We start from the raw sequence: 11608 nt of genomic DNA, 5'->3' as shown, positions 1-11608 counted from the left end.
TGTGAGGGCGTAGCTCACCATTCTTTGCATCGGGACACTCTGAGACTGGCAAAATCAACCCAGCCATCTGTGAAACATTCTCCTTCTGGGATGAACTGTGGGAAGAGCATGGAAGGTCTCCCAGCTCTTGAGTGAACCAGCCTGTGCTCATGCTGTCAAGCAGGTGGCTCCAGGCACATTAGCACAAGGGTTTTCATCACTGCAGTCAAGTAAAAAGAGCAATACTGTCATAGCAAAGAGCTTTGAGGGGCTGATCCATGGCTTCTTGTAAATCTTAACTTGACAGCATGATACAAATTGCTAAATACAGGCTAGGGAGGGCCTGGGTCCTGGACCCCTGCTTGGCCACATTGCTTAGGTGTTACCTCCTCCCTGTTGCTGTTATGGCTAGGCCTCTCCACCCAGCTCCCTGTGAAGGGAAAGGTTAGTGCACTGCAGGGTTGGCACTGAACCATTCAATGTTTTTACCAGACATGACTCCCTGGTCCTTTTTCATTGAAGAGTATAAATACGGTCTTAATGAACCTCACTGATGGTTACTGCCTTACAGCCCTCTCTGTCTGTCCTCCCTTTGACTGGAAGACATGCTGATGTGGCAGATGAGAGTTTGCTTCTGAACCTCAAATGTTCCAATTCCTGGCTTGACATACAAGTGCAAACACTCTCTGAGGTTGAGTTTCCATCAACATTATGGACTGTGGATACAATGATGAAGTGAAAATGATGCTCTAGAGGACTTCCTATGTTGCTATACACTGTATCAACCTCATCTTCCAGGCTGTGTTAAATCACTGACCACAAAACATGTCTCCTCTTCCTCTTGCCCAAGGCAAGGGCAGTGATGCATGATCTAAGTTATCCCCAAATGCAGGGTTTGGCCCCTGCCCTGTACTACCTGCACCGTTTAAGGGTGCAGCACACTCCCTGGCAGAGTTTCATCCCATGACAGCTAGCCTGGATGTGGTTCAGGAGTAACACAGAGGTGTTCCCAGTAGGCACTATGGATGAACCACCCACTGCAGAGTGGAAAAGAGTTTAGTTGTATGGATGTGAGCAGCACCCTGTTACTTACTCCCACTATCTGCTCTCTGACCCATTTGATTTACTGGTGTATATGTCATCTGTGAGTCCTGGTTAATCATGGAAGATTCAGAGGATGCCTGTTGAGACTGCAGTAAAGCATGATTGCAACTTAATAGAGCAATTCTTTATGTTTAAGCCATCTAAAAATGGAGGCTTCTCCCAGCTCAGTGTGTTTCTCCTCCCAGCTCTGTGCTTCATCCCCTACAAGTGAGGAGACTTATTAATAATGCCATGGATGCTGAATCAAACGCACTCCAACTGAAGTCAGCAGACATGTTCATGTATTACTGAGCGGGAACGAAGGCTGAAGCAGCCAGCTCAGTAGAAGAAAACAAATGGGACCATCCAGCACACATCTTACCAAAGCTTTCAGATGTAGGTTGTGCACCAAAAAAGACATCTGAGGTTATATTCAATACAGATCAAATAACAAAACCGTAGGTGCCTTTTGTTGGTTGAATCCACCCGGCCTGGTAAATATGCTCACTGATGAATGCAGTTTCATCTGGGCACCAAATGATTTATTGTCCCTTGGTTTTCATTTATAAAACTGACAAAGTCTGGGCTGATAAATGCTGATATATGTTAAATTCAACCAGCTTATGATAAAAGTTGCTTGCCAAGTGGCGACAGCTGGCCGCCTCAGTAAACACACCATGTAGCTACCTTCACCCCTGAGGAATGTTAATTGCTATTTGATATAATAAAGCATGTTTAAGGTCCAAAGGAAAGAGGCAAGGGGGTTAAACTCAACAGATATATAATGCTACCAGACACAATGCCTATCACTTAAAATTTACTACCAACTAGGAAAACAGTTAATACCAGCTTCAGCCAAGCCGGCCAGGGCAGTGATAACAGTTATGAATAGATGTGAGATAATTATGATCATGATGCTTTGAGATTTACAGTACAACATTGCTGAAGTGTCATCCAGATGGCTATGGAAGGAAAAAATATCTCATGAGGAGATGAGGTCAGTACTGCATTGTACCATTAAGTTCCTCTGGATATGTCTACACTGGTAGGTGGAGCACTGGCCAAAGCAAAGCCTGGAGTCTGGTTTGAACCATGGCTCACAGACAGTGCATCCCCACCCCTGCTTCTGGGTGTGCTCACTGAATCCAGGCAGTAAATGACTCCATCAGCCCTTGGTGCTCTTGAGGTTGATCCATGTTGCAGACACACTCTTAGGTCCATGCTGAGAGATGGTTGAATCTGAACTTTCTCCTTGCCTTACTTCGCATCTCACCCCAAATTTGTGTCTGACACAGTCTTTACTCCAAACAGGTTGGGCTTGGAGCTAGCTGGAACTTGCAAGTGGACTTGCGTTTGTACTCAAGTGCCGAAGGAGCAATGTCAAGCAATGTGACTGGGAACATGCACAGAGCTTGGGGGCACCAAAAGCCATTTCAAACCTGGCACAGAGGTGTGAAGAAGGGCTTGTGTCCAGAAAAGCCTGTCCATTTCTTCCCAAGGTTTCCACTGGGTTAATTAATGGCATTGCCTCTCCCAAAAAATTTGCCCCATTTACAATACTGAACCTTTGGGCTTGCACAGCACTAAGAGCAACAAGGAACTAGAAGTCTTCACTGTAATATAAATCATAAAATAGCAACATACAAAAACCTAATGTTGGCATTTCCAGCTCTGGAAAAGGTTCATAGCATGATTTATGGCCCTTCCTCACCTGGAATAGCAGCTATTTTATGAATCAGTAGTTCTGTCAGAGCTCTAATATGAAGGCTGTCATTGATTTAAAACAAGCCTTTGCATTACCACCCCATGGCAATCTGGTTGCTGTGAGCAACCTGGATGTTTTCAAGGGATTCATGTTTCATTTCATGCGGGTTGACATAGCTCTTTCGGGTTGACATAACGCTGAGGGATATGGCGTAGTTGGGAACTGTCAGTGCTAGGTTAACAGTTGGACTGGATGATCTTCAAGGTCCTTTCCAACCTAGATGATTCTGTGATTCTGTGATTCTGTGATTCATTTGAATGCTTTTTACTGGGCTGTGGGAAGGACAAGAACTGTAGGCTGGAATAATGTATAAACACCTTTATAAGAACAGGACATAGTAACAACCAAAGTATTTCAGAGACAGTAGGGAAGGCAGTTGGTTGCTTAAATCTTAATTCCCAGGGCCATCTCAGATGGCTAAGATATCCAAGACATCCACACATGAATAGCAAAGATAACATAGGTCCTTTGGGAGACTGCCCCATTGCAAAGCAGCAACTGGAGACCGGAGAGTATATCCCAGGGTAGCTCACACAGCAGCTATGTTTGAGCAACTTAAACTCAGACAACCTATTTTGTATTCTCAAGTGTTGCCTTGTTCTTGTCCATGTGACTGCAGGCAGATACCCCCTCCAAAGAGCTGCTCCCATCCCCTTGTGATGTTGCAATTGAAGCCAGAGTCCTGGAAGCCTGGAGGGATTCAGTGGGTGCTGAGTGTGGAAAGGACTGTTCAGCCAGGAGACAGATTCTGCCAGTCCTGACTGAAAAGTCCTCCAGAGCACAGTGGTCTGGCTCAGGGGTGCTCATTTGCCCTCTGGAGCAGTCCTGTCTATCATTTGTTTAATAAAAGCTTCTTGTGTTGTTTTCTTCTAGTGATGCTATGCAGAGGGTAAATGTGATCCACCCACAGTGGAAAAGATAAACTTGCGTTAGACCCTTCTGGGCTTTACTGGAGAAATTGTATTGAAACCTGGGAATGGATGCCATATCCTTTTCCCATTGCCAAACTCCAGGACCAAGAAATTCTGCTTAATGTTTGCTGTTGTTTCCCTGGCAGGATCATCATTTATCATGATTCAAACCTGCAGTACTTTAAGGGACAAGCATCTGCAAACTTTTAGGGCTCACTAGTGTTGTTTTGGGTGTCTGGCTTAGTGGGAATAACTAACAGTCTGATGGTTTCACTGCCCTGAACACTCTTCCCCCAAAATCACTCTGAACATGAGACAGCTCTTCAGGTAAATGCATTTTTGCACATTTGCACAGCACAAAAGAGCCATGGGTAGCAAAGCAGAGCAGTGTCTCAGTTTCTGTAAGCTTCACATATGTGAAGCAGTCGCTATGCAAGAACATCAATGAGAACTGGGAGCTCATATCTTTATTAATTTTCCACAGATATAGATGAATTGGCAACCACATAAAGTCAGAGATGACTTGGAGTTTGGAGTAGGCAGTGTCAAACAGATCACAGGAGAGGTTTTGAGACTTTGCCCTGTCTGTTGGGAGACTTTGGCCTGCTGCTGCAAACCTCCAGCTGAAGTCATGCCCTGGTGTCATGCCATCTTATGTCATTGCTGCCTTTCCTTTTGTCCTTGAAGCACTCATTGACATCGTGGGGCTGCACTGTACAATGCCACATAACTAGTCAGCATGGGGAGAAGGCCCCATGGAGAGAGGTCCAGCAAAAATGTGTCTTGATTAACTATCTAGCCACAGTCCTGTGCAGCTACTTGCTAGGTGGCTTTTGCCTGGATGAAGGCCTCTACCATTTCAGTAGGAGCCACTATCTTGTCAGCACTTTTGAAGGACATAATGTGTTGTGAAATGACCTCATGCAGAGAAGAGGTCTGAGTTGTCAGGAGCACCCAGGCATCCACAGACACCACTCCCAGTGCCAAAGCCACCCAGCACCCTGGTGCATTTTTGCTACAGGATGAGGAAAGCACTACAAGCCTCTGATAGTTAAGGGACTGATGAACAGCCACCACCCCACAGGTTTTCATCTGGAAATGTAGGTCCAGGATCTTCATCTCAGGAAACTATTTTGAGACCCTGGCCTGCTTTTCTTTGCACAGCTGTCAGAAATAGTTCTCAGCTTTATCAGAAAAACAACAAAGATAAACCAAACAAATCTCACAGTAGGAAACAGTGGGGGTTTCATATCATGTTACTCCAGGTGTCTACAAGATCTGTGCTAGGCTCTTGAGACAATGGTATCCATCTGAAAATGTTGGGAACTGCATCCCTTGTGGGTGTTTCTCTCTGTTGACTTTGAAGAGAGCATGGAAAGACTGGATTGTGAACCACTTCTGGCCCAATGAATCTCAAAAGATTTATCCATATCGCATGTATCATACCTATTTTCTGAGACCTACAGCTGCAGATAGATGGATGGGCTGTTAGGTGGGTAGGTACTCCAATATCCTATAAGTACTCCAATATCCTGTCTTACTGTTTAGCTATTTTCAAAATATATGTGTATACACATATGCACAAATATATACATACCAGTGACATGATTATCTGTTAAACAAATACATATGTTGCTAGTATAACTCATTCCTATTTTTCATCAGTTGTGTCATGAAATAACTGAACTGGCTGTTAGAACTAGTGCCTTAATTTTTTCCATAGATGAAATTTCCTATGAGAGGGAATCTTTTAGATTTCATACTAGCAAAATGCATGGACTGAGCTTTGGCAAATTCTACAAATTTCTAGAGTGCAGAATAATATCCAGAGGCCTCTCAGATGACTCTGGCACATTTGGCTGAAGGCATGGAGACCCTCTGCTCTGTCCTTCTGTCAAGGATGCTGGAGAAACACGTCTATAAAATACCCCCATCAGTCAGTGAACAGCTGATGACAAGCGGAGTTGCAGTAATGGTGGCCACCAAGTTCACACTCCCTTCTTGCCATTGTTTGCTGAAGATGAGAGCCCATGGGGACTTGTGGAGACAGCTGACAAGGGGTGCTAGCGTAGCAACCCACAGCTGTTGTGGACATCTGAGTGAAACCCCTCAGCATATCAAACACTAACCTGTGCTCTGAGCTGCTCTCTGTTGGGCAGTGAAGGTTTTTTTTGCTCCAGCTGACCCAAGTGTGTGGCTCACTTCCTGGGGATGTTGCAGAAGGCAGCTTGAGCAATGGCCCACTCGAGGTGTCTGGCAGGAAGGAAAGCTCATTCCCACTTGTTTCTGGCTTGTGGTTTGGCAGCAACCTGCAAGAAAGGACATGGGAGTTTATTCCCTTTTCTGCAGACCAGGTCTCCAGCATCCTTGGCAAGTGCTGCAATCAGCCACCCCTCTTCAAAGACTATATGGTATACTGAATTCCACTTCAAACACTGAGAAGGTGACTGTGCCAACATATCCCTGTTGTTCCTTCATGGCACAGCCCAAGCAGCTTCCTACTTCATGGATGTGAGCAGTTGTCTGTTTCATTGAGCTAACAAGACTCCCTGATGTTTCTGGACAGACTCAGGCAGCTCATTAAGAACCATTCTGGAGCATCTCCCTCTCTTCATTGACTGTCTAGGAAGCTTATGTACTCAGAGTGACTCTTCTGCGGCCAAAACATCTTCTGAAGTGTTACTGAAGATGTGAAAGGCCTGCAATGACCTACGTCAGTTGCTCACTGATGCAACTAAGTCAGCAGGAGGACTCTGCTAAAAATCATCACCTGAGATGGCCACTTACTTACACAATACCTGCCCCTCCAAGGGGGCTGTGATAAAACGTCCTCCCAGCACACAGTGCCAAACCTCCACTGAGAAAACAGGCAGAAAAGAGAGGAAGCTTTGGCTTGCTCCAGGAGCATCTCAGATGAACCACTCCCTGCTGGGAGCAACCCAGAGATTTCATCCAGCTCTGACATCCCAGGCTGAGGCAGCCCCTGCCCTTGGCAGCCTGGGACCAGGGACTGCACACCAGTATGAGAGGCAGAGCCTGGCAGCAGTGCCTTCCTGCCACGCACCAGGCAATCAGACCATGCTATGCCTGAACAAGAGCCCTTTGCTTCCTACCTACTGGGTGGGTGCAAGGAAACTTCCGTAGGTGAGAAGAAAAGGCTCAGACCACTCTTCAGTCCAAGGCCGTGGATTGATAGTGTGTTCCAGAGGCAATGGGCACAGGACCTGGATGATCACAGCGGGCTCCTGGCCCAGGCTCTTTTTCTGCTTGGGAAAAAACCCAACCACACACCAACAAAAAAACCTCTTTTCAAAGAAGTCCAGGAGCAAAGGCTGATGCATCAACTTGCTCCAAGGACATCTTTCCACTGCAGAATGGACTCGTGCCTGGTCCTTGAGCATGTCAGCCAGTGTTTCTCATGTCCATGCAGAGGAGCTGAGGGAAGTCTGTGGAAGGACACCTTCTCCTCTGTGACTGGCCACACAGATACTGCAGGTACCAAGGTTGAGGGAAGGGTCTTCGGGAGGATGCCAGGTTCCTTGGTGACCTGACTGGCTTTAGACAACCTGTGAACTTCTGTGTTGTTTTCTGAGACAAGAAACAGCTCTGTCTTCCCCAGCCCTGTAGACAGAAATGCTCTTTGCCTTCCTCTTTAGCTGAGACACCCTTAAGGCTGCACATTGCTCACATCCACCCTCTCCTGTGAGGGACACACGGCTGAACCTGTGCTTTGAGATGTGCAGTGGCTGGTGGCTGCCTGGCTGTTTCAGGACACAAGGAATGTCAACCCTGATTTCTGTTATCCTGTAAGGCAGCAGCACTCCGAGAAGTAGTTCACTCCTGGCACAGTGGAGACACCCACTGCATGTGGTGGTTTCCATGCATTGTCCAGCTGTGGACAGATATTTGGGTGCCAGATAGCTAGCGCAAACAGGGAATTGCATTATTCAGAAATACCCTGGAGCATGGGAATAACTTCCCACACACTGGTGACAGAAATCAAAGTAGCTGAGAAGTTGCTATCATCTGGGAGCTGATTGTCTCAGTCTGCCCCAGATTGATAACTACCTGGTGTGATATTAGCTGTGAGCTCTGAGGATAGGGATGTTTGCCATGTAATGAATATAGTGGTTTACTCAGGGGCAGTGACCTAAGAAAGGATCTGAAACAGCAGCTGAATTTCACAGAACAGGCTGCAGTGAGGCTGCAGGCATCTCCTGTAGCACACAAACCCATCCCCTGCAAAGGGAATCCTCATCCAAGTCTCCGTGGGTCATCAAGGGAAGCTTGTGGCAAACTTGACAGCCACATGTTACAGGGAACTTTTCTGACCTTACACCAAACACACACATTTTCTCTAAAGATAGCTGAGCTCAGCACTACCTTGTGAGACCCCTCTTTGCCTCCACAGGCTGAATGCATGAAAGTGATACCCTGACCACAGAACAGCTGAAAGAGGGACCTTTAGTGGAGGTTGAATATATGCCAGTGGCAAGATGGTAGCGCATTTGGCCAGTGGGTGCCAGGAGGATGCTGTCTTCTGATGACAGAGAGGCTAATGTTGGCTGGCTGGGCATGGCGTGACCTCTGCAAGAAGCAGGCAGGAATTTTGCTCAGTTCCTCCGAGACTGTGCCGAGCGGCCAGCATGGCTCAGGCTCCAGGCACAGTCCCAAGTGTCTGCTGGGTGGAAGCAGGTGAGCAAAGGACATGAAAGCGTCCTGATACACCCACTAGGTGTGCAGAACAGGAAACAGAATATGCACCTTGCACATCATGTTCATATCAGGCTACTGCTGTGATAATGGCAGTGTTTAGAAACGGATTAAGGGCTTTGGGCACAACTTCCCACCTCTTTCTTCTCTCCAAGCACTGAAGCATGAGTGTGCTGTCCATGCCTCTTCATTAGCAGTTAATACAAAGTTAAAACAACACAACACATAGGTGGGATTTCACTCACATAACTACAGATGTCCAAGTCTGAGTTAGCTGTTCCTTTGTGGCAGGTGAAGACTCATGCACTAAACATGTTGGGTCCATCTGCCTGGTGCCCATGTTGAGCCAGCAGTTAGCAGAAGGCCTTTGCCTTTCCTGAGCACTGCTCAGATGTTGTCTCCTAAGGGCTTGGCTGGCTGCCTGGTCCTGCCCAACAGGGAAAAAGCCCAGCCCTGCTGTTCCCACCAAGGGGGCATCAAAACCTTCTCAGCTGTACGCTGGGAATGTGCACAGCCCTGGTCAAAAAGGGAGGCACTGGCGAGGCAGGGACATGGAGGCAGAGGGACCTGTGCCAGGACCTGGTTTGAGAGGGGTGACTGAGGTGGGAAGCAGAACATGGTGCAAGTGTAAGCCACCGGATGGCAAGAGGGACAATGAGCACTTTTGATTTGCTGAATACTAATTTGGACGCCTCTTCCCCCTGGGCTCACAGAGCATCTAAGTCTATCCCAATAAAATGTCACAAAGGGTATGGGTGAAGTCACAGGGAAGGGCACAGAGGGTGTTTGCGGTGTGGCCTCACCTCCAGAAGAGATTGTTTCCTTCAATATCCCTTCCATCACTCCTGCAAGGGCACTAGAGCCTCGGAGGCGGTTGACCCTGCACTTCGTGGCTCTGGAGGGGAAGCAAATCCTTGGAGCTGTTTCCACGTCCACCCATAGCTAATGTTTCATGTTGGGAAAAGTGTTAAATCCATCTAGGCTTTGAAAACACAGTGATATCAAATCTGAATTTAAAACAATTTATGTGTAGACCATTATAACATTTTAATGGGGAAAAAATACACAGTCGTTTCAAGCTTGAAGAGTCTAAGTAGTATGGTTTTGTATAAATGGCTGATATGTTATTTGTTTATTGGGCAATCTACTTTTTTATATTGTTTGTCAGGCTATATAATTTTAGGTGAAAGCTTTTTAGCATGCTGCACCTGACAGAAGAACTTCCTTTATATGCAGGTTTCTGCTCCAGTGTGCATAGAAAATAGACCACTAATTGCCTTCTTACACCCTCTTGCACTGTTAACCAGAACCTGGCTACTCCATAAATTAGACAACCGTATTAACGGTGTTGCTGCACAAATGAGTTGAGCACTAAAGTAGCTGATTTCATTTGAGGTTCACAAGAGGATCATTTAGTTTAAGAGGCTGATTTTGGCAACTGTAGCACTCGTTCATTCATTTGGAGATTTCCTAACCACAACGGGGAGGTGGCAGCGATCTCTTCACAGAACACCAGCCAAGGATGGGACACCTGGAGTATTTCAGTGGAGTTATTTCTTGTGGCAGGTGCCTTCCTTCCCCTGAGCCTCTCTCTGCCTTGGTCTGCTCTGGGTCTTTGGACTGTGCGTTACTCCAAGAGGAGGTCATCCCCTAGGTTGAGCTGATGTTGGGACCACATGGCTCTGATGGCTGTGGGGCTTCTGAAAGCTTCTTTACTAAAACATGATGTCTCCCTTCAGTTGCTATGATGAAATTACGCTCATCAAGGTTTCTGCCACACCATGTGGATTTTATTGGCTGGGAAAAACTGTTGTAGATGCAATATAGGAGAACAGCCTTAAATCAAAAGAATGAGTGGTCATGCCTGGCTAAAAACCCAGTGGCTAGGTGTTGCTCTGTTGAAGCCCACCAAGAGACATTTTAGAGCTTAAAACCCAGTGGAGCCTCTCACCGCTGGCTCAAGCATTAATCTGTTCCTTGGCAGTGCAGACATCACCTGTGTCACGAGTCAGCGCAGGACAGCCCAGGGCTTTGACAAATTCAAATGAGCTGGGAGTAACCAGACTGGAATTTCTTCTTGCTGCTGTCTTTCCATATTACTCCAGCTCGGCTGTCTTACAATCCCCCCCGTAAGCACTTCTGTGCTCACCATGCACCCCAGGGCTCTCTACCCGCTCGTTAAGTGCCAAGTCCAGAGGTGTCCTTCCAAGGACCAGGTGCCCAATGCATTCCTTACTGGCCTGAAGAGACTCTTCCCGTTCGACTCCCCCTCAACAGACAAGACCAATTAGTCTCCTAAATCACACTGAGTATTTTCTGAGTGCCGCTTTTTAAAGCCTCGTGTTATTCCTAGGGCTTGGACCAAACACCAAGTTAATCATTACTGGGTGGAGTTTCACTAGTTATTTTGAGGACACAGCGTCTTCCAGCCTTCTGGACACCTGAGGCAGAACATTTAATCAATGTCTTTGTCCTTGTCAGCTGATGCATTAAATCAGGTGGTGTTTAGGTACATAAAATCATTTCAGGCTCTGACAATGTGCTTTCCAGTATGCAGGTAAGGAGCAATAAAACCTACATGGATCGTTAAGAGAACGAAAATCCAGTCGAGCTTTCAGTTAAATGTGAAAATTTATACCCATTATGTGTGTACAGTTCATCATTGTTCCATAAAGACACTGATTTTTTTCCTGATTTGCTATGTAGTTGTGGGTTTAAATCACAGCTTTTCAAACTTGAGCTGGACTTAACTTGCAAATGTTCTACAGATATAAATATATAAATACTGAACAGAAATAGTATACAAAGACAAGGAAATAAATATATAAATAAGGGACTGGGAAATACTAGATGGAAATACAATTACGAAGATTATGATGGAGAAAGAGAAAGTGAAAGAGAAAGCAAGTGAAAGAGAAAGTGGAGGAAGGCAAGACAAGGCAAGTGCAAGACAAGGCAAGGGGCAAGAAAGGTGATCAGAAGAGTGTTGCAAATAAGTGGAAGTATTCGAGGCTACACAGCTCCTTCGCATGACTAAATTGCACTTGAAACATTATATAATAAATAAGCAAGCTAATACATGTTACATTGCACAATAAATATTTAGATTATTTTATATACACAAGAAAACAATGGTCATTGCAACTGAGCAATTGAG

This window comes from Strix aluco, chromosome 2 (assembly GCF_031877795.1).
Source record: "Strix aluco isolate bStrAlu1 chromosome 2, bStrAlu1.hap1, whole genome shotgun sequence".
NCBI lineage: Eukaryota > Metazoa > Chordata > Aves > Strigiformes > Strigidae > Strix > Strix aluco.
The sequence above is the reverse complement of the archived record's forward strand: the minus strand, read 5'-3'. Positions refer to the sequence as shown.